At 36.7% G+C, this 21,022-nt stretch overlaps 1 protein-coding gene across 13 annotated transcripts in view; it reads right to left on the bottom strand.

Moving 5' to 3' along the window:
- Nucleotides 1-21,022, bottom strand: part of LRRC4C (leucine rich repeat containing 4C) — a 506,992-nt gene that overhangs the window by 19,667 nt on the left and 466,303 nt on the right. For 2 of the 13 annotated variants that reach the window (XM_032111687.1, XM_032111689.1), the window contains exon 7: nt 6,444-6,491. The exons of the other annotated variants lie outside the window; for them this stretch is intronic. The gene's annotated coding sequence lies outside the window, so the exon portion shown is untranslated. The remainder of the gene's footprint in view (nt 1-6,443; nt 6,492-21,022) is intronic. 13 annotated transcript variants of the gene reach the window in all.

The raw sequence follows: 21,022 nt of genomic DNA, 5'->3' as shown, positions 1-21,022 counted from the left end.
TATAGGGTGTTTAAACCATCACAGTAAAATTAAATCATCGCAAATGCATCACAGTTAAGTCTCAGCTGAAAAACACTTAAATCACCAAAACTCTCCCTCAGCCATGTCCCAGAAAATTTCAGGATGAGAAGCATTCAAATCACTTTTTATAATTTTTTCAAGTTGACAAATATGTGGATGCATTCAGAAAATGCATCTTTGCTTCACTCTATATAGCACAGTTATGTATGCTGTACCTCACACGCTGTTAAAGAGGTTTTTTGAGAGAAAAACCCCTTGCAATGATATCTGCATTTTTTCAGAAAACAAGCCACTCTGCAGTTGCAAATTAAATAGCAGATTTCCAAACATGTGAAGAGCAGCTAGGTGCATCAAGCAGCTAATTATGCTGGGAAGTCTCTTCTGGTAGCATCAGCACCAGAGAATTGAAAATAGTCTCTGTATGGAACAGAGCTTGGAGTACAGCAATAAAAATAGGTCTAAATCCCAGGATGACCTTATACAGAAGTGACTCTTTTGACTCTCTTTTCAGGAACTCTGAATGCTCCAAGGGCCTGAGACTGATCCCCTTTTGGCAGTAACGCCAGCAGAAGCAGCCAAGGGAATTTCAGTGTAGAGACAAGCGCACAATATGCTTTAGCTCCACAAAGTACCGAAGCACACAAGGGTTAATCTTTGTCCCAGAGCAGAGACTGAACTGTGGGCAGGGAGTTCCACTGGGGTCAAAAATCCTCTACCAACATCTGCTCTGCAAATGCTCCAGCAGCCTCACATGTGTGTCCCCATATGGCTGTGCAGGGTTGGGCCGATGGAACCACATTGCCAGGGATTCACTCACCATAACCTCCTGCCCACCTCACCTCCCCCCTTTTCTCTCCTGAAATACCTTTCCACCTGGCTGAACCCTCGAGGACTAGAGCTCTCAGTTCAAGAGCAGTGCAAACAGTTTGCGTGCTGTTCCCTGACCCTGCTCTGTACAATGACACTGTTCCCTTTCTCAACGGAATGCTTTTGTCAATAACAAAAGAACACATGCAATGGTCTTAACAGAGCACTGCAGTGCATCATCATGCAAAAACAGTGAAATAACAGTTTACAGTAGATCTCATATCTTCCTCTTCCTAATCTTACTTTGTATTTCTTCATGGACTGACTCCTGTCTGAGGTGTTTGGGTTTTTTAAAACAGGTTGGTTTACAACGAAACCCCATGACTGCGACTGTAGAACTGTGTAACTTTATCTACATTCTTAAAAATCAGTTTTCCCTTTTCATTGCTATAGGACTTTAAAAGTCTCAACAACAGTTAAGGGAGCCATTACAATAATCTCTAAAAACTGGGGAGGTTTCAAAGCCCAGCAGTTTTTATCCATTTGTTTTTTATTTTGTTTTTAGTTAAATACAATGGAGGCCAAAGAGGGCTGGATAGACAGCCCTGCAATGCAAACTGACTACTCATGAGACCAGACAAATCAAAACACAATGTAAATTATTCTTTGCATGTTTCACTGTTTTGCTCTGGGACATAGTTCTGTGGCCCCTTAAAGCATTTAAGTGTAGGAGGCAGAGTGGATATTGCTGTACCCCAGATACTTCCCAGTTCTCTCCTGCAAGCCTTTTAAGACTCAGCTGAATCACTAAGACACTGATCTGAAAGACCTAAATGTGATTGGACACATTCAATCCTCCTGAATCACCATTGATTTCAGGGGAGTTCAATCAAGGATGAGTTTGACCCAGTCTGCCTTTTTCTTCTTTTCTTTCATTTTGTTATACAAAAAACAGCTTTATTTCACACACCTCATTTTCCAGCATGATTTCATGTTTTCTCTCTCATTTCTTCCTAAGGTTTAAAATTTTCTCTTTAATATCAGATAACAGATATGAACATGAAATAGATGTCTTAAAAATGAGAATTTGAGTGTACATGGGTCCAAGCAAAAATATTTGCATTTTAGCTAGAACTTAAGATATTTTACAGTGTTTGAATCTCAATCAGTCTGGTATTTCTCTTTATTTTTAAACATTATTTTACTCTTAAGCATCATTCGCAATTTGTATCTTCAGTAAAACTAATTTCACAGGAAAATCATAGAAAACATCAGATGATATGTAAAGAATATTTCTTTAGGACAAACTTAGTTTTCTTAAGATGAATTTTATGACTTTGTTGTCCTCTCCCTAGACGTCATTCCAAGGGTGACGAAGACAAGACAATCCTAACTTCTCTGTTCAGACTGTTCACAGTGGTATGAATAGGAGCAATCTATGAACTATTCACAATGAACTAAAATTCTTTCATAAAAACCACTGCAATACAGCTTGGTTCTAGTGCACCCAGAAACATTTTAGAATTTTAATTGGAATTAACTTTTAAGTGGGTTAATTCTATTGCATTAAATCTTAGTGTGGACATTCTTATTTAGAATTTAATTTAAGCTAAATTGAATCAAGGCCACTGTAACTTCAATTAAGAGTGTCCATAAAAGGATGTAATGTAGTTTAGCTAGTCCCTTTTCAAAGTTAATTTGAATTCGTTTTCTCGAGACCCCACGTAGACATTAGGAACTTTTGTTCTGTATTGACTTGGGCTTGATTGAAACCAATTACATAAAGGTAAAAAGGTTTTTTACCTCATCACTGATCCCCCTGGGTTACTGGAGTTCCATTTTGCTTCACTAATTCAGTTGATAAAATACATTTTCTCTGACATTTTGTTGTTTGTTTCATCTCATATCTCTTTCTGGACAGAAATTTATGTAGGAAAAACATGGAACAATAGAAATTTTACAATAGCCTGATAATAAAATTCTCTTAATTACAGAAGTCTGTCATGGTATCTCATGTGCCTTCCATGATATAAGGGGCTATATATATATATATCTATATATATCTATATATATCTATATATATCTATATATACAAGCACCTTAAAGATTTCTCTCTCTTATGGCAGAAATACCTCAGTGAGCAATAATTAAACTGCATTATTTCTATAACTATGCTTTCTTAATTCTTTTTTCATTTATTATCAAACTAAAATCACAGATCTATGTTAGGGGCATCTGAGAACCACAACAAAATTAGCATAAAAACAACCTTTAATAGAAAATTATACGCTGTTCTAAAATACTGGTCCAAAACATTGCAGTTTTTATTCCTGTCATGCTGGGGTCATTTTTTAAAATACTACAGTATTTTTTTTTGGTTTAGCAGTGATTTAACAACATCTATTTAGACATAGTACAGTATACTTTATTTCAAAAATACTAGTTTTGGTCCAGTAGAATATTATCAATTTTTACACATGGAAACATTAAATCATAAATTAACATCCTTTTCAAAAATGTACTAGAACATTTCAAACTGGTAGGGAAAATTCTGCACTTTAAGTATATGTAAGATTAAAGTTGGTATCTGTTCAAAAATGGAAAGGCAAAAATGTGCAAGGCTCATGGAATCCAAGATGTTAGCTCTGATTCCTTCCAGAGTTTTCTAACTACTCACAGACTACAAAAACAGATGTGGGAAATGCCAGGTCAGAACAGCCTAAGAATGCATATACAAACATAGCCAGTATAATGAAGAGAAACAAACAAACAAACAAAAAACAATTAGAGTATACACCTGCACTTAAGAAAGTTTCATCTGAATCTTAGAAAATTGGAGTCTAACTTTTAAAGCCCAGAACATCATTTCCGAAATTACAATATTTGCACTTGTCTACTGAATGTGCTAATGCTGAATATTCTTGTACCCATACACACCATCCTCCGAGCTCTTGACCTCAGTAGATGACATAAACTAGAAGACAAATATATTTTACTTTGATGAACATATAATGCAGTAGCAGTTTACTACAATTCTCTACAGTTTGGCAACAGACATGCTCTGGTGAAATCTGAAGTAACTTTGAAAGATTTTACGATTATTTTGACATTTGCAAATGTGAGAATTGTCCATTTCAGTGGCATGAAAAGATCGAGTTTGTACCATAAAAAGTGCTGTTTTTCCAAATGCATTTTGTATTATGTAAAACAGAGGAGACTGAGGGATGAAAGGAAATTATATTAAAGCAGCCATAGTAAACCTGCATCAATGTTTTTTGGGGTATGATTTGAAATAGATATCTGCCTAAATACTTCTATGCCATGGTGATGCATCAAGAAGGATGTTTTCCTGTTTTCAAGTGCTGAATTATTTGATGCTGAGTTGGAGAAGTGCTGGGTAGGTATTTCATAACCTTGATAACTATAGGCTATATTGTTAGTATGTATTATTTCAAAATACCTTCTGGGTAAAACAGACCCAGCTAACAACACACTAAAGCACCAGAGCCCATTTTGCATCATTGCATTTGTAGTGGCTAACTGAGTCCAAATTACTCCCTCATTCTGTTAATAAACAAAGCAACAAAGAGAAAGAGACATGAGTTAAAAAGTTAAGGCTGCAAATAGCCTCAAGTCTGGCAAATGATGGTTAAACTTCTTGTCCTTGTAACTATGGAAACCCCTTAAGGTAAGAGTGGAACACAGGCACTTTGTGGTCTGCAATTTACAAGCTGTTTAATTATGAAGGAATATGAAACTGTTAGGGGCAATGCAATTATCATACTGTGATAGTGTTTTGAAAGAAAAAATAGGTACAGAGAAATATAAGAAGTTAATTTTTTGGAAAATTACTTGTTTTAGGACTTCTATGAAACTGCAGCACATTGTTTTTTACTGAAATCTGTGGGGGTTTTTTTTCCCCAAAGAGAGTGAGGAGCCAAAATTAGTAATATGACATTTTTCCATAATATCCCTCGGTAGATTCATAGTAATTATGTCCATTCTATGCTTCATGAACAAAACCAAGGTCAGGGTGTATTTCAATTAAACTCTAGGTATTACCAAAGTGCAGTACAGCCAGAATAGCAAGCACATTATTACCAGATCTATCACTGCTGGGCAATGAACAGGTCACAGGTGCTCTTGTGTACAGCATTTGTACACCTTTAAATATTACAAGTGGGAGAACGCTTCAATTCAATTTAGAAGGCAGGTAGTGAAATAAAATTAAGAGTGAAACTATGTGATGACTCAGGGGGACTATAACAACTACTTACAAGTATTTTCCTGGATCTGAACAACAAACTTGGACCTGATAGTTCTGTTATTGGGAATTGCATGAATGTAGTGACCCCAGGGCCCTTTGCATACAATGGGAGTTTTTGGCATCAATCGATCACTCATTGGATTGCCTTAATTAGATGTCAAATATAAACACACCCTCACAAGCCCTCTGGAAAAGAGACAGGTAATATTATTCTCATTCACAGCTGAAGAAACTGAGGCAATAATGGATTAAATCAGTTGCCAAAATTTAGTATGTGTGTGTAAGACACTTTACAAACATGATCTTCACACTCCACACTGGCCAGATGCAACACATATATTATCAAGTATCTGCTGAAAGTTGGTGACACTATAGATGGCAAATCTGAAGAAATACTTTGGGAGTTTGAAACTAAAATTTATAACGCTATTCCTACTTGAAACTCATTGGACATCTCTTCTACCCAGAGAACAGACCACAGACATCAGTGTGGATCACTCGAGACCCAGTCCAATCCTTCCAACAACTATAATGATAAAATTACTGCAATGATTAAAACTGAAAGAAAATTCCTTCCATAGGACTGTGTATCTGGCAAAATGTGACATTCATTATAATTTGGGGTCATCCAACTAAGGAGATGTAAAGCCCTTGAAAAAGAACAACAGTTCACCTTCAGGGAACTAGCCTCAGTAGCTGAAGAAGGAAAGGGAAAACCAGCTGGATTTAACTCCATACAGCACCACTCTTTGTGCCCAGCCATCCAACCAGGTTTTTACCCAATGAAGTGTTCACCTGTCCACACCATGGGAAGGTAGTTTCTCCAGGAAAATGCTGTGGAAGACGGTGTCAAAGGCTTTACTAAAGTCCAGGAGGACAACATCCACAGCCTTTTTCTCACCCACTAAGCAGGTCACCTTGTCATAGAAGGAGATCAGGTTGGTCAAGCAAGACCCGCCTTTCTTAAACCCATCCTGGCTGGCCCTGACCCCCTGGTTGTCCTGTACATGCTGCGTGATGACACTCAAGGTAATCTGCTCCATGACCTCCCCTGGCATGAGGTCAGACTGATCTAAACTCTACAAATCAGCATTACCTATATTCTCTTATGTGTCAATTCTTGTCTAACAAATGTATGTTTCTGGCCTGGTAAAGGACTGATGTTGTTTCATGTACCACAGCACTGTTCAAAGATAACATTTCAGAAACAGTTCCACTCTACTGTGACTAATTACTACTGTTTTAATTTCTAGATTCCAAGAGCAAGTTCATTAACCCCCAAACATCTTTGTATAAGGCATAATCATAGGGTCAAACATGCACATATAAGATGACATTCGGATTTTACCTTAACAGGGAATAAAGATCCTTCCCCTTTAGCTAGCTTAGTCACGCTCTGGAAGAAAAATTAAAGGTCCAGTTTTATAACTGTGTCAGCTACTTTAATGTGGCAAAATAAAATAATTATGTATTTTTATATATTGGAGCATTGTTTTACTATGTGCGCTGAAATATGACACGAGCAAAATCCCATATCATCCATCCCAATGTGTTTTCTTGAGGTATCCAAGACATAATGCATATCTTTTCAAAATATATCATCTGATTCAAGAATTGATAATATAGATCTGCCTAGAAAGTTATCATTAACAAAGAGAGCTTTGAATGCAGCTTTCTGAAAATCCAAGGCTTTAAAACAATTTGTGAGAAAATTTGGCAAATTATATGAGTTATTTCTGTCCAGACCACCTATAAATCCAAGAAACATAAATTATAAAGATAGAATAGATGCTATCTCTCTGGAACTTTATGCTACAATAAGTCTTACAGAGAAAAATAATAGATTGTTTTTCACATAGACATGGCTTTAAAATTGATGAATACACATTTATTTAATGGAATATCTTCTCTACATAGGCTGCTTATATCCTGCTTGTCAAAATCACCAACCAAATTCAAAATATTATTACACCAACGTGAAATTCATATCAGAGCCAGGAAATCTAGCTTATAGCACTTTAGCAGAGGATAATTTACACCATAGTGCTGTATATCTGCTTCAAGTTACCAACAGGCTCTAATGCCTAGGATCAGCAGTGCTGCCTGCTTGTTCAGCTGTTCAGACTCTTAAATGCTGATACACTATCCTATATTCATCAGCTCACCACACACTTGCATTTTTACTTAGTTCCATGAGAGAAAATCATAGGTAAAAATTTACTCCTACAGAAACCAAAAGGAGTTTTGCATTTGGTTTCAGTGGAGTCAGGAGTCCATGATGTGTATCAATAAGAATTTGTTATATAGTGCCAATTGCAGATTACTGCTGATGTAAGCACTAGGGCTTTGATGACATTCTTTTAGGACAGTTTTCAGGGAGATGGAAATGTAATTTTCATTTAATTAAAAGTGTCACAGAACATAAAAGGAAAAAATAGTAACTGAGACAGCTAAAAAGAGTTCCTATATATAAAAGTGTGCTATAAAAAACCCAGTAATATAATATTTTATAACATCAAAATATTAATGCAGCTGATTTAAAGCAGCTGTCATACCTTATGGTAACAAATAGCTTCCAGAAAAGGAGAACTTTCCTGATAAAGGCCCGAGTACTGAATGCAGGTTATTTTTTTCATTCTATACACTGAAAGACACAGAGTTACTACAGGAAAAAATACTATCTGGTCAATAGTTAAAGATAGTAATAAAGCATAACACAGCTGGTGAAGCTTTCATTCAAATACATGCATTTCTACATGCATAGCTATATCTAATACACCTAAATAGACCTCAACACTATTTTAAAAAAGCTACTTATTTGTTTCCTATCAAGAAAATACTTTCTGAATTTCTGAATTCTAACTGTTGCTCTAGTCTGAGCACATAAAAACTACAGTTGAAGGACAAAATTGCTAATGCGTCCAGCTCTCTTTGCTCAAAACTCTTTCCTGGATTCGTGTCTATACTTTCTCCTCCAGAAAGATGCATGAGGACAAGGACATGAAATATTTTCAAGGAGTCATTAGCAGGCACACATGCAAGCACTTATAGTGGACATGGATAGTGCAGTCATCCTGTGAAGTATCTGAAGAATTTTTGGCGTCATCAGGCACTCTCTTCCCAGAGTATTTCACACCAGTTCCATGGGGTTGTGAGCTACTAAATAAGTGCTAATGTTGCATTTAAATATCAATGATACACAGCATGTATATCCCCAACACTGCCATGCCTTGCAGACCTGCATTATGTAGTGGACTTTTTAGGCTGGAAGATTACACAATTAATTGCAGAGTGGATTTTGCTATTTGCCTATAGGCAAATATAGTTATTTGCCTATTTCCAGATGTATCCACTTGTGCAAGAATGGCTAATGGCAGCTATTACCAAGTAACTGTCTGTCAATGTCTGCCTTTGATCTGCAAGAATGGTTTTAAAACTTGGGTTCAAGCATCTTCAGAAAAGCACCTTAATTTCTTTATTCATATTGCTGTTCATATGCTCAGTACTTAAGAAAGCTCAGAAAGTGACAAGATGTAATCACAGCAACTAGAACCAGCAAAGACTACAGGGAGTTTCATCTCACATTCTTCACATAGCAGCACAGAGATTTCCTTTATTAGACCTGATTTCTGAACTGGGACCTAAATCTCAGAAGAATTTCATGGAAGACAGGACAGCTGCTGTGTATCAGAGATAAGGAATATGCACAGATTTAAGAATTTCCTTTAACACTGCAGTCATAGATCTAAATCTAAGCTATCACTAGCTGGGGGTGGGTGGGGGGGGATGATGGAAAAAAAAAATTTACAGGGAAAAGAAAGTGATATATATAACACTTTCCTGCGGCTGCTCTTTATAATTCTTTTTCCTTTCCAGTAGAGTGAAGGCAATATTTTTCTCTGTAATTCTAGGAAATTGTCTGAATTTAGTCCAATTTCCCAGATGGGATAAACTGGAGTTGTTTCATTCAAGTCACTGAAACCAGATGATTTTTATTCCAGTTGAAGTCTGTGATCCTTGGTACCCTCTAAACTAGACTTATACATTCTTGAAAAATAAGGTCTCTTGGAAGATCTTACAGCACCCTTCCAATACTTAAAGGGGCATACAAGAAAGCTGAAGAGGGACTTTTTACAAGGGCATGCAGTAATAGAACTTGAGAAAATGGCTTTTAAATGAAAGAAGGCAGATATAGATTAGATATTAGGAAGAAATTCTTTACTGTGATGGTGTTGAGGCACTGGAAAAGGTTGCTCAGAGAAGTTGTGGATGCGCCATCCCTGGAGTTGTTCAAGGCCAGGCTGGATAGGGCTCTGAGCAACCTGGTCTAGTAGAAGATGTCCCTGCCCATGGCAGAGGGGGCTGGACTGGATGATCTTTAAGGTCCCATCCAACCCAAACCATTCTATAATTTCATGGGCTTATGAATATCAAGAGGTTCAGACAGCCAACTGCTATGAAAATGGAGGTTTTATAAAATAGGCTTAAAATGGTAAAGATAAGACTAACAGTTTTAACTATGTAATAAAGAATTCTGATTGCTGAATGATGATAGGATAGTAATCACACCTTAAGAGTGGATCTAGTTTTGGTTCTCAAGAAATAAACTTCTCTTTCTCTGAATAATGAGTTATTTCCTTTCTTTTTCTCTTTTTTAATCCTTAGTGACATAAAGTATAGGGTTGCAATGGTAGTTATGAAATAAAAACAGCAGACATAATCCACATTAAAGGAAGACAGGTCCTTATCACGTCCTTTATAATGTGTTATGTCTGGTGTACATGGAATTTAAGAGGTTTTACATTGACTAATAGATGACAATAGCTTAGAGTTATTTATTGAATTTCATGTAGGTGTTTCCTTGTGAGTTTTAAATCCTAAACAAACAACATACATATATATATATATCTATATATATATATCTCACAGTTACTTTATTCTCCACTGAAATCTAAGTATTTCTGGAGAGAATCATAGCAGGTTTTTTATAGTTTAACATGTTATATCAAGAAATACTGAAGACTTCTATCTTCAACTGAAATCAAAGGCAAATTTTAGAAATGTGGGCTATATATCTATGCTCAAATTTGACAAAAAACAATTCGGGTAAACTTCCCTAGTGTTTTGGAAAATACATATTTGGAAAAGGATTCAAATATAAGTGGAGTGGATTTCTCATTCATTTCTCTATCATGTCAGAGAACAGTTATTTCTGCCAGAATAGCACTAGAGCACTGCTGCAGAATTAGCTTGGGAGAACAATCTGCTTTTATGAATTTGATAAAATAGCTTCTTGCAACTTTCCATTTCGTTCAGCAGATGCAATGGATCATTTTTGGGAGAGACAGAAAGCTAGGTATCCAATGGGAAGAGACTGGTACCTTACATTGTTTAGATAACAGTAAACTAAGCGTACTGATAATCTTTCTATCAGTATTTGCAGAAGCATGTGCCAGACTCTTTTCCCTCGCATTTGGTCTGAGTGAGACAGGGCATGAGAGATTACTTGGGAAACAGACATGAATTACCTTACCTCTTCCTCAGATAGTAAACCATCATTTTGTGGGATCTATTAACATCCAGTATCTGCTGTCCAGACTGCCCTGAGCAACATTTCTCACTTAGAACAGTAACAAATTAATGTTCAGTGGCAAATACTGGGATTTAAAGTCCACTCTATAGGTATCCACAAGAAGAGAGCAAAGCTGTATTACAATCTTTTCGTAATACTTTACAACTGTTTAAAGAGGGAAAGTTTTCTGCAGCTCCACAAAGCAGCCCAGCAAGACTTCAGTATATCGAAGTCAGAAAAACAGCTTAACTAGTCTCCCCTTAATGTATAAAAATGGCATAGTAAGTCACCTTTCCGTTTAATTAAGGGTCTTATAAGAACTGAAAAAATTCATTTTTCCTTCTTAAAGAATACTAAATCCTTCTTTTAAAATTTAATTTACCTGCAGCCTGGTGTCCAAGTTGCCAGCAATTTCTTTTTTTCCTTAAGTGTAGTACAAATTGCTAAGTACGTTCAAAATTATATAGCAGCAAAAATAAAAGATTTTTTTTTTCTTTTAATGGTTTGGGGTGCTTTTATTCTCACCAGGATCCCTCACATTTATACTAAACACAGATTCATTTTTCAAAATGAAATTTAACAAGCTGTACTTAAGAGTGAGAAATGCACTTACTAGACCATATGCAATTGCTCTTCGATGTTATACTTTATCTCCCAATTTTTACTAAAAGGTAAAGTAAGAACATACTAGGAAATGAGAGGAATCATTTTATTAGTCACTGCTGAACAATACGAACAGACAACGCAGAAACAGCAGACAGTATACCTGGAAGCTGGTACAGAGCCACTGCTGTCTTCATGAAATTCTGATTTTCAGACTGTTGATCCAAGGATTCTGAACTGGAATTTGCTTCACCTTCCTTGCAGACTACAAGGAGCAATGATCAACTCCATTTTCAGTGCAATGATCCTTGGCCATGCCACTCTGCCCATTGTATGGTGGCACAATCATCAAAAACATGAATAAAATTCAAAGATCCATACTTCAGCTAAAATGACCTGACTTTAATCCCCTAAGAAAAAGGTCCTTTTTTTCTGAACACATGCTGAATTTTGCTATTTTTGGAATATTCTCTCAATGGGAAATTTCAATATCAATTCAGTGCATAGCGATCACTTCATTCAACACCAAATTAGTTATGGATGCTGAGCCAGTGCTCTATGTCATGAAGAATGCCTGTAGAAAGCCCTGACTGTGCTGTAATAGTGGTTACTGTCAAAAATAAAATTCACAGGCCAGATCCACAGCTTGTATAAATCAGTGTAGCTTCACTGGCACAGGCTCTGTCTCACTGCATCCATTTAAATAGTTTCTCAAACTCCTGATCCAACATTTTTATCCAAGTGCTGGTTCAGGTAACTGTGGGCCAATGTACATACACTTAAGGAAAACAACAACAACAGCAACAAAGGATACCATCTCTCTTTGTTCACTCTTAATGAGGAAGAATGAAGATTAGTCTTTTAATATTTGTCTGGTAATTAGTTAATTACATTCTCATGGAAATTATATTTAATGCAGTATTTCTCAAATATGTTTCAAACTTATCAACAGCAGGGTCATAAAGATCCTCTACAACAATTTGTGTCTCTGTCCTTTACAATGACAATTGGATTTCTGTCACAAGGAATAAACAAGGGGAGGTTCCTAGTAGATGTGGACAATGGTTAGGAGGAATTCAGTGTTTGATATGCATGAGTCTTTCCTCTGGAATGAAGACATTAAAAGGTTTAGATTATAAGTCCTTAAATTTAATTTTCACTCCTCTCCTGATGAATTATGCCTTGCCAAAGCCATGCCAAAATTAACAAACAAATTCAGAATCAAAAATCCCAAGTTCTAGCTTTCTTTTTCAGTCTAAACAATGTCATTTTCACAATAGTATCAAAAAGATATATACTTTCATCAACAGCTACTAAATAATCAGCTATTTTGAACTGCAGAAACTGAACTAACCACTTTATCTCCCCTATTTTCCCAGTCACCTCACTCAAGGGTAACTCCTGGGCCATTGACCAATCAAGTGATTAAGAGGACTTCAGAAGAGAAGTTGGAATGTTTCTATGACATTGCTGTTTCCCACTTGTCCCTTCAGGCAAATATCATGCCCCTTAATTGTATCACATTCTCTTATGCAATATGCAAAAATATCACCTTTCTATTTAAAGTTACAGATCTATGTTAAATATGAGTTAACTATTGGAGAAGATAACAACCTTCCATTATTTTGAAAGTTTGATCTTAGTGAGGCCTCACAGCACTTCAGTTGAATTAGAAAAAAAATGCATAAACCTATCAGGACTGCATTAGACAAAAGTACCCATAATCTTTGATGCTGATTCCTTTCTTACAAGTATGAGCTACTAATTTTTTCCTGTTACTTAAAGCAGCTGGCTGTAAAATCTGGAAAATGTAAAAAGGGTTTGCCAAGAGAATGCACTTCAAAAATTGTTCTGTAGTTTAAGATCAGTAGTTTATTGTCCAAAATGCATCCAAAAGTGCACTTCTGATATACTTTACAGTATCACTCCACATGTTGCTATAGGAAAAAAAAATTATTCATACTCACTTTGTAGGGTAGAACTCTAGGTTTGCTGGAAATGAAAGTAGCATTTGTCCAAACAAGTCAGTCTTTCAGGGATTTCCCCCCCTATACTGCCTTGCCTACATGTAGTATCAGATTCCTGATGTATCTACAAGATCGGTCATCACAATCTTAAACCTGTTACAGAAAACTAGAATTAAAACTTGGCTTTTGTAAGCAGTTTAGGGATTTTTTACCCTGTCCCTTGCTCACTCACAGTAAAGCTGAGTGGTGTATGCGACATTTGCCATTAGTTGCAACTCTTAGTTGAAGAAAACTATGTCCTGTGCCACATCTAATGGGGTAATTCCTGCAATACATGTAGCAGAACTTTTGTGTTGCAGTACTAAAGATTATAAATTTACACCCTGCTGCTAGAAGATGCTGTTGGGGTCACTACTCAGTCTGAGCTAAAGCTGATTTGATCTTGAAAATCAGCAGAGTAGCTTCCTGACTCAAGATCATAGAGTCATATAGTCTTTCTCAATAAAAGGTCAGATTAAAAAAAAAATAAATGAAAAGAAATCACAGGGGGGGAAAAAACCAAGAAGCTCATTTCAGCTAATTACTACCACCATATCTGGCTCATTAGTGCCACTGACTCATGTGGTGTGAAAAACCAACTGAAAAGGTTGCACACCAGCAAACTAAACATGAAAAATACTCTTTTGTAATTATAAATGAAATAGAATAATTGATTTATGGTCAATTAGTCCTCTGACCATCTGATATAACTTAAGTGATAAATAGGTAAATAATGTAAAAAACATAGGACTTGTGAGGAAAAAAATAATTAGAAAACATATCTTCTTAATAAGCTGATTTTTTAAATTTTTTTTTACTTCATCTCCTCCCCCCATCCAAAACTACTGCCAACAGAACTTACTGAACAATAGCCTGTTATGCAATACCATGAAATGTACACAGTGGTTTTGATGATAATAAACTATTCAAAAGCCTAGAAGTATTTTTTGCAGAGCCTGGGGATAGAAATCTAAAGAATTTAATTTCTACTGACTTTACAAGAGAGTTTTATCCATTCTACCCCCAACCACTATCTAAAAGAAATAATTTTAATTAGGTTCTGGGGAGGAAATGCTGGCCCCAGTAAAATAATTAGAAAAACACTTTCTTTCCACAAGAGATTCATTACACTCCATATGTTTTTAGAAGAAAAGGAATGCAGTCCTGTTCAATTTTTAGAAGATCTCTATTCTTTTCATGCCTGTTAAATGCTACATCGAATCCTCTCTCACTCATATGTATTTTCTTGTGAGTCATTTAGAGATAAGCACAAATACATGGAGATTTAAAGGACTGAAGCCAGCGTGCTTCATGATAATTAAATCCTTAATTCCTGAAGTAGGAGTAAGGTATCTACCTAATTTTGAGGCTCTGAGCCAGAGCTACTCTTTGCAGCTTGTTTTTGCATTGCTCATTATAATTTTCCTGGAGTTTTAAAAGCCTTCTTCTCTTGGGTTCACTTGACTAATATATAGATCACCTATTTCTAAGTTAGAAAGAGAATCATGTTGTGATGTCCTCTATCCCTAATTTAGTGTCATCCACCCCTTATTATGTTCTTACTAGTGCCTGCACTCCACATAGAGATAAGAAAAAATGATGGATCTGAGAAAGTGCAAAATTATAGTATGCAGTGGATGTTTATGCAGAGGATATGAAACCATTACCAGTCCTTTGAGACAGTCCTGAGAAACTAGGATTCAACAACCAGAATATTGTGCCATGCAAATGGAACTGAATTGCTTCTGGGGAGAGGTAATGAAATGGGAAGATGAGTGTCTTCGTTACCATTTTCTATTTCATAGAATAATCATGCCTTAAAGCTGCTAAGACCAGTTCCTCACATACTTGTTTGCAGTGTGGGGTTCCAGAGAGATCACGACATTTACAAGTGCTGTTTCATCCTGCCCAGGATGTTAACCCAGCTGACTGTCTATTCTGTTGTTAGTTGAGAGGTGAATACATAAACATACAAAACCATATATATTTCATAGAGACACATACGTAAAAAAGAGATAGGGACTGGAATTAAGGTCTCAAAAGAGGAAATTAACTCACTTGCCTACTGACTCACCCTAGCCTAGCCTTGTTTGAGGATAGTCACGTGATCCATTAATTTGAAATCTAATTATGGTCTACTACTAAGCACAAATGCAGGGAACTGCATGTACCCAAGGAGACATTTCAAAGAGCTTTCCTCTGTGGAATGTCTGCAATACCTATTTTTAAATCAGGACCCAAGATTTTGCCTTCACTGAAATGAAGATAATCTCTGCACAGTGAACCAAAAGAGCATTCCCTTAATTAGTGGTGTCTGTATTGGGCCAGACACAAACATGAGAGAATTACATTCCAGTGCCCAGAATTACTTAAAATCTCCTTCAAATGTGTCTTGTTGAATTGGCAAATATATGTTCTTATGTGACTAAAAACCTCACTTTTTAAAAAAAACGTTGATAGCTCAGCATTTTAATTACATTAAATTTTCAGTTCTAGTTTAGCCTTTGGACTTGATGGCATAGGGAAGCAATTCTACCAACAGAGGAGCAGATCTTTGTAGTCCATATAAAAATCACCCCAACTTTTTCTAAGATAGATTCACTTGGGAAATCTTTCTTTGTTGAAGACCTGTTTCTTTTAAAAAAACAGTTCTTATGGTGCAATTGGTACCCTTATATCCTTATAAAATACTATAGGTGCTGGATTAGGTGTTTTATTTGAAAACACATGCAGCAGCATAACAGAGATGTACAGCTTACTGCAGTTGGGATTCCGCACGCACTAAGATGACCTCCTAAAACTCTCCATCATCAAAGATTTCATCTAAACATTTGTCACCCAATGTTTTAGTCCTCCTGAAACCTTGAAAATCAAATGACATTAAACAGAACATTTTAGTTATATTATCACTGTCAGCACAAACAATTCAATCAAAATTATCACAGCCAATAAAAATCAACAAAGATCACAGGTTTTAAAAATTATCTGATCACTAGAACAGGGAAATCACTATCAGTTTCTAAAAACAGCTGTGGATGGACTGTGCTTTTATAACCCATTAAAGGTATCTTAATTTTTACAGTTATCAGGGTTCCGCTATTTCACATTGGTGCTTCAGAGGAGCTTTATCTGAACACAGTGTTCCATACCAGCAGCCCTGCAATCAGCAATAAAATATAATGAACCAGTGTTAACAGCACGGTGTACTAGCCTTAGCAGTATGTCAGTCAATGTTTTTTTAGTTTGGCCATGAAAATTCCAACTTGCCTGTAAATTCAGATAGAAAATACCTTTTTCACGAAGTCTGTGCTGCAGGTGTCATCTCTGGCTCTCACTACGGTTTTTTTCCCAGACTAATTAAAGACAGCTTGCCATTACTATTAAAGTGTTCCTACGTCCAGCTCCAGACACAGAAGGGACTCATGGCTTTACAGTTTATTGTAGACGTAGATGGGTTTTCATTCCATAGGCACCCAGAGCCAGTAAAATAAACTTTTCCCTTCTGCTGCACACAATTCTCCAGTTACATTGTTAGGTGCTTTCAGCTTCATTTGAAACATCAGGTACTGGTCATTGCTTAAAGCAAGATGCTGGATGCCGTGGTTGTGTGACCTGATCAAATATAGTAAAATCTCTCCCTGCAGGAAGCAGACATCTCTCTTGATAACTGCGGCTGCTGCCGTGGTGATCACACTGCATGCAGTGCTGTGTCTGCAGGGGGAATTTATGGGCATACACTGCAGGCAAAGGAGGCTGGAAAGCTGGGGGCAGAGCAGCCGGGGTGCAGAAACATCGTGGATGGCCAGCAGTCCCCATCGGGCTGTACCACAGCAGAAAATGAGAGTGCGAGGGAGCTGTTGACAGCCCACACACTGAATGATGGGTTTCTTTCTGAAATGAGGAAAGTAAAACAACACTCAGCAGTGATGAAAAGAAGTAAAAGAGCAGCCCTGAACTATCACTTCTTTCAGCGTTGCAGGGACTGGCTCTGTGCCCAAAGCAAAATTACATCTAGACTCTCACACGCAGCTGAGCAGCTGAGAGAGAAATGGTGGTGTGTGCAGGGACTATCTGAGTTAAGTTCCCATTTCTAATTGATCCTAAAAGAAGCTGAAGATTCCAACCTCAGGATTCAGCCTAAATGTTATGCATGTCTATTTTTTGCAGTCTTGTGCAGCCAAATGTAGAGTTGTTAAGTGATACTAGAGTGTCCCTATAGGACACATAAAAGTCCTTATTCAGGCAAGTTGCAGCTCACAGAAACACTTTCCCAGTGCTGTGCTCTCACATCTGCACTTCGCTAAAACCAAGGAACCTCTACAAACACCGATATCCTCCCCAAAAAAGCAGCTGGTCTCTGCTGTTCACTAAGAGGTACCACCAGGGGTAAAGGTTTATCTAGATTTAAATGTGGGGTTGAGGGGTGTTTGTTGGTATTGCAAATATCTCAAGAGGATTAAACCCACAGCTTTACTGAACTGAATAAAAGAGCTACAAAGCACTGCAATTCAGAGCAGGTATTGATATATTTATTGAGATGACTTTAAAAGGAAACTTATACACAAGTTATTTTATAACTGCCATCTGTCAAGGAATTCTATATTTTCCACTAGAGCACTTGTACTGCCCGCTCTCAGGGATGGGAAAAATGGATGAAAATAATCTCTAGGTTGAGCCAGTAAGGCAGTTCCTCAACTGTCTCCCTGCATATGAGGGGACATATGAGTGAAGCCACAGATGGGCCAGCTCCAAGACAGACGGCTATTTCATTTTTTAAATGACCAGCAACAGATAAAATTGCCAGCCATCTAAAGCCATGTTGTTAGCTGTTCTTTATGCTGAGTTAGGGTCACTGCCTGTGAAATCAGCTTGTCTGAGAATAATCAACATACTGTTCTCAACTATTTCCAGGGAAAACAGAGCTGGTTTTGTTTCCTGTCATTTCAAGTTTAATTTTCTCTTCTTAATCCGAGTTTTAAAGGATCTCACAGAAGTGTCAACTCTGTGTTGCTTGATGAGGGAATTTCATTAGTCTAAGGTGACATTTTAGGTTTTGTTTAAATCATTTCTAGTGTTATTGCTTCCTGCAGAGAAGGATTCTTTTGAATTACCAACACATTGCTGCGCACAGTAGAGACCTCCTTTGGCAGGATATGAAAGAAAAATCACGTACTGATAGCTTTTCATACTCTAAAAGTGGGCAGAGAGTAATAAGGAAAAAGGCAGTCAGAGAAACTCTGAGCATGGACAATTTTTACAAAAAGAATAATTAGAGGACAAGGCATGTTCCAAAGTTGTTGACGAAAAGCTTTTCACATAAAGATGCAATTAAAACTCCCGTGACCACAGCTCAGAAATAAATCTATGGCATTTCCTTCTGCACCAGACTTAAAACTAAGTATGCATACGCATAATGATAAAATGTGTGTGAATGCCTCTTCATTTGCATCAGCAGTATCCTTTAAAAAGAATTAGAAATATTCAGCAAAATATGATATATAAAAATGTAGAAAACGATCATAAAATTCTTTAGACCACAGCTGTCAAAGTCTGTCTCTATATTTTCCAACTTACCTAGCATTTCTACAAATTTACACTTACCCCAGCCAGCTTGACTTCATTAAAATCAATGCCCAGTTCCCAAATACTAAGCTATTAATTGTTCTAAAGTCGACTCTTAGAAACCAAACTCAAATACCTGAACATGCTCAAAATGTATTTTAAAGCTGTTTTATTGATGGTGGCTACAAATAAGATTTAAGCATTCAAAAACGTAGCAAAGTTCAGAAATTATTGACAAAATTATTTTTTTTTATATCTGCTAGTTCCCTTTCTATTGAGCTCAAAGACAAAGCATTTTTTTTTTAATTACTTGTATTCATAAATCCCTTTAACACTTAAGATCTGTTTAAAATACAGGGTTTTTCCCACATACAAAAAAAATTAAATTTTGTTTATTAGAAAGTTCTTGAAGAGCAATGCCAATCTTAATAATGAGATTATCAAAGCCACTTGACACATATTTAAATGTGAATTCTTTAGTTATTTATCTTTTCCAGTAAAGAAAGAACTATTGCAGGAATGTACTGTCAACAGAAAATTTAATTTTAACACAAGGGATTATTTGCCTCTTTTTCACCTTTTTTTTCTTTGTATTTTAACATTTTCCTGCAGAGCTACGATCACAAATAACAGCATTATGTTGGCACATGAACTGCAGAAACAAAACCTTATTGGAGCTTACTCCTTGTCCAAGCTGAAGAAAGTGCAGACTACAAAGCGCACATGCATTAGCTGTAAAAATTATGTCAGCTTTAATAATTTAAGCTATTATTAGTAACACTGTGTGAGCAGGCATGTTTCCCAGGATTCTCTATACACAAGGCAGAGTTCAAAATTCATGTATTTCCTGTGGTTAGGCTTTATTATTGCACAAAATGTAATAAATTTGCTTAGCACTTAAAAATATGAATGTTTCTATATAGACCTCCCCAAACTTAGCTGATGGTGTTTGTCCTTTCTCAGGATGCCTTAATCTTTTCTCTTTAACAGAGCCACTCCTGTTCTATTTAGGTCATGATAATGAGTTACCTGCTTTGGTGAGTCCTGGTGCTGCTATTGACAATTCTTATGATTTATAATGAGGTATTATTTTTAAGAGTCAAATTATTTTACCATCCTGCAGTCAGATATGATACTTTTTGCTCTTTAAAATCCCTACCGGCCACACGTATACATACTGGAATTTGCTGCAGAAATTGCTACAGTCCATGTGTAAATATTCACTGTTTTTTTCTGTTTTTTAATAAAATAAAGACAGACTTCCCTGAGAGTTAATGGCCACCTCCAAGTTTTGATTTTATGCTTAGCGGGCTGAATAATAAGACTGGTCAGGAATTTTACAAGACATTATTTTTTTCACAAAATCCTTGGCAATAAGACAAATTTGCCAGAGCTTGCAGTGGAGTGGCAAGTCCAGAAAGCGCATCAGCCCTGTTTAGAGACATTATCTAAGACCATCTCTCTCTGCCTGCTGCAGAGTGAGGGACCTGGTGGTCATGGAGCATGTTCCTTTGAAGTTCCGTAAGTCTGGCTTAAGCTGATTCTCCAAAATACTTGTTGCTCATCTTTGCACTTAAGCTTATGCAAGAAGGAATGCAGGTTTCCAGAGCAGCTCAGGAATCTTAATGTTTTAGTTATTTTTCTCACTTTAGTTAGCTTGAAATAGTATCTTAGGCTTCCTAGTAAACATGGAATTTGTGAAGTTTACTCTGCAATTCATTTCTTTTCTCTTATTATTTCTTTTTGAGGTAATGACTTTCATCATCCAGACAGTTTTACTGCAGAAAGGGATAGGCACATGTAGGAAGAATGGGATGGTCAGCGGGATGGCAAGGACAATTCAGATAAATGCATTCTGCAATGCAGGGAAACAGCTCTGCAGAGGAAGATTGTGACATAACAGTGGATAACTCTACGAAAACAATTTTATAGCAGTCAAAAAAGCGTATTAACATCAGGAATTATTAGGGAAAGAATGGAAAACAAAAGCTTTGCCATTCCCTCTTTAAATCCATTACTTCTACAAGGCTTTTGACACTGTGATATTCTCATAGGCAAGCTCAGGAAGTGTGAACTGGATGAGTAGATGGTGAGATGGTTTGAGAACTGACTGAATAGCAGATCTCAGAGGGCTGTGATCAGCAGCACAGGGTCTGGTTGGAGCCCTATCACTGGTGATGTCCC

The sequence above is a fragment of the Corvus moneduloides genome, chromosome 6 (genome assembly GCF_009650955.1).
Source record: "Corvus moneduloides isolate bCorMon1 chromosome 6, bCorMon1.pri, whole genome shotgun sequence".
Taxonomy (NCBI): domain Eukaryota; kingdom Metazoa; phylum Chordata; class Aves; order Passeriformes; family Corvidae; genus Corvus; species Corvus moneduloides.
The sequence above is the reverse complement of the archived record's forward strand: the minus strand, read 5'-3'. Positions and strand labels throughout refer to the sequence as shown.